The sequence below is a fragment of the Mustela nigripes genome, chromosome 3, assembly GCF_022355385.1.
Source record: "Mustela nigripes isolate SB6536 chromosome 3, MUSNIG.SB6536, whole genome shotgun sequence".
NCBI classification, from domain to species: Eukaryota; Metazoa; Chordata; class Mammalia; order Carnivora; family Mustelidae; genus Mustela; species Mustela nigripes.
The window spans coordinates 166923414-166926642 of NC_081559.1; the positions used below are offsets into that span (position 1 = coordinate 166923414).

Here is a 3229-nt window from a genome sequence, read left to right on the forward strand (position 1 = left end):
ACAATATTCCACATCTGCTAGTATTTGACTTCTTAAAAATTCTTAATATGCTTTCATCACCCTCCCAGGTTACAGGTTAAAATGTGATCATTTGATTCCTAAATCTCCCTTTCTATTTGTTTTCTGTTGGAGGATTACTATCAAGCTATAAACTCCTAATACTTTGATAACTGTTTTAGAAACATAAAACACAAATGCACTTTCTGCATTGTTTTCCAACACAGAATTTTTTTCAACCCTGCTTCAAATGAACAGTCTGATTGACTTCCTTAGGATCTTTGAATAATAGGTTGAGCCAAAGGTGAACTAATATCCTATTATTTGCATTATTGTATTTCAGAGCATGTGACTAACTCTAGTGGAGAAGTAAGAAAAGTCACATATAAAGGACCCAGATGGTAGAACACCACATGTTTGTGTCTTAGTATGAGAAACAGTGCAAGCAAGTAAACCATTCCCAGACATTTATTACATAGCCCGGGTTTGGAATAATTATTGTGCTTCTGGCAAGAGACAAAGGTGGAAAATGGAAATTTAAGTAGGGTTAACATTAAAGGAATTATTGCATTCTTTTCTGAACATAATCACCTGTAACTGGAAAAGCCACGGTTCCATATGTCATGTTCTTTATTGATTTCTGTTAGACATTTGCACTTACTTGAACCAAGCATATATATAGGATGTTGCTAACCTAGATGTTCTTGAAAACTTAATAAAATCAAGTGGTTATTGATAGCAAGACAGTGTGTTTAGAGTATATAGTTACATTTCAAAATGGAAGCTAATATTTAATAGGTAGAAGTTAATATTTCAAAAACCATAAATAGCATACTTTTGTTAAAATATCTAAAAACATGTCCTCCTTCTAATATCTACATAATTTTCAAATAAGTTGAAATACATTTTTCCCACTCAGTATAAATAGTGGGAATAATTTTGTTTAATCACTTTGTATATATACTTCTGAATGTATATACCAACCCCTTTTTCATATTAATACAAAGTCATTATTTTTGAACTGGTATTTCAATATCTCACTGATGTTCATTCTTTTCTTTCTTTCTTTCTTTCTTTCTTTCTTTCTTTCTTTCTTTCAGGGAGAGAGGGAGGTATAGAGAGAGGGGCAGAGGGAGAGGGAGAGAATCTCCAGAAGACCCCATGCTGAGCACAGAGCCCCATGCAGCAAAGCTCCATCTCACAACCCTGAGATCATGATATGAGCCAAAACCAAGAGTTGGATACTTAACCAACTGAGCCACCCAGATGCCCCTGATGTTATTTCTTTATTTAAAAACAAAAACAAAACAAAACAAAAAAACACTTTGCTTCTCTATGAAGACTTCCTAGTTTATTTGAATAGATTTTTCATGGCCGAGATGAAGATTATGCAGCACGACAGCCTTTTGATTAATAAAACTATTAGCTTTTTTGAGAATTCATAAAGTAGTAAATGGACCAAGACTGACTCCAGTAAATACCTTATTTCAGTTGAATACCACCAACCAAGTACATCTTGCTTCTGTTAGCATAGATGCAATGGCCCAGAAGAGACAGCTACTCAGAACTCCAAAGAGAAAATCACCAATGAACAACTCTATGCATAAATCTTTGTTCTCTTGGCTTTGATAATACAATGCATGGTAATGGGGAAGGATCAAATATTATTCTATATTTCCTGTATGAATTTTATCTTAAGGTATACAGAGAGCTAGTGATGCAAAATTTTTATTTAAGAATAATACAAACTAATCAATTTAAGAGAAAGATTTATAAAATCACCTAAAAATATTCTTTTTTTTTCTTACTAACCAAATCTTTTATTTACTGCTTTAGTGGGGAGCGTGCACCATTCCTGGAAGTACTGCAATACCAGGTCGATGCATGGAGTGGACGGAGCAAGCTCCTATTTCAACTCCCTACTCCAAAAATCCATTTAATATATTGTCCTCAGATAGAGGACAATATCAGATATTAAACTGATAAGAACAGATACTACACCTAATCTTAGCTAAAAGGCCAAGAAGTGATCACCTAAAAATATTTTTGAAAAAAAAATATAACTCAGACCAAAGTGTCAAGATTTCTATACAGTCAATAGTTCATTTAAGGATTTTATTTACTTATTTGAGAGAGAGACAGAGAGAGTTTGCTTGAGAGAGCAAGGGGGTTGGGTGCAGAGGGAGAGGAAGCAGCATATTCTCCACTGAGCAGGGAGAAAGACAAGGGGTCAGATCCCAGGAGACCCTAAGATCATGACCCTAGTCAAAGGCAGACACTTAACTGACTGAGCCACCCAGGTGCCCCTCTAGTTAATAATTTTAAAAGTATTCTGTATGACTGAATTTCAAACACAAGTATAAGGGCTCATTTTTTTTGACAATGGAAATTCAGACCCATACAAGTAAAGGGACTTGGCCCATGTCATGGAGAGATCCAGTGGCTTTTTTCATACTAGAATTAATAAGCTACATCTCTTAAATCCTTGTCTTTTGTCCTTTTAAGATAACAAACTCCTTGTTATTTTGGTGCTCTTTCTACGACACTAGAAAAATGTCCCTGTGTGTTCTACTGGGTAACAAGGCCAATGAGTCATAAAATGGTATTGTCTTTATTTTCATTTTCCTAGGAGAAAGAGCCTGAAAAGGAAACAAAGTGACTGAAAACTGAAGCCTTCCTCCCAAGACTTTTTTAGGGTGAGGTTTATAGAAGTCCCTGTTTGCAGTATGTCCAGTGGTCAGAATCATAACTACCCAGTCAATTTGAGCAAAAACTTTGGTTCTTTGTAATTAGCGGGGTCTGCGGGAAGAGGGAGTCTCTAACACATTCTTCCCAGGCATTGCCATAGCTCTCCATGGCTTACTGCTCAGAAAGGAGGAAAAGTATGAGGAAAACAAACAGAGACAGACCTTCTTTGTGCATTGGCCCTTGGTCTGCCAAATCAGCTGGCTGGATGCAGAGGCAATTTCCTTAGTGTTTGCAGCCTTACGCTGACTTCTGCGTGGGGAAGTTGGGCAATATTTATTGTTGAATGGGGCCCTGGGAGATTATTCTTGGAAGGAACAACCTCTGTGAACCTTCGTGTGTTGACTAAAAATCCCTTCTAGCTAGGGTTTCACAAACTAGATGTGATTCTCTCCTTCCAACTCAAAAATGACTGGGAAACAGGAAAATTCTTCAAGTTTAGAAGAAGCCGTATAGGGCGCCTGGGTGGCTCAGTGGGTTAAGCCAC

The 3229-nt window shown here is 36.7% G+C and overlaps 1 non-coding gene across 1 annotated transcript; it reads right to left on the reverse strand.

Annotated features, from left to right (window-relative positions):
* Positions 1–1836: 1836 nt before the first annotated feature.
* LOC132014827 (U2 spliceosomal RNA) lies at positions 1837–2028 on the reverse strand. The gene has a single exon (XR_009403461.1). It is a non-coding gene; the product is annotated as a U2 spliceosomal RNA (small nuclear RNA).
* Positions 2029–3229: the final 1201 nt, after the last annotated feature.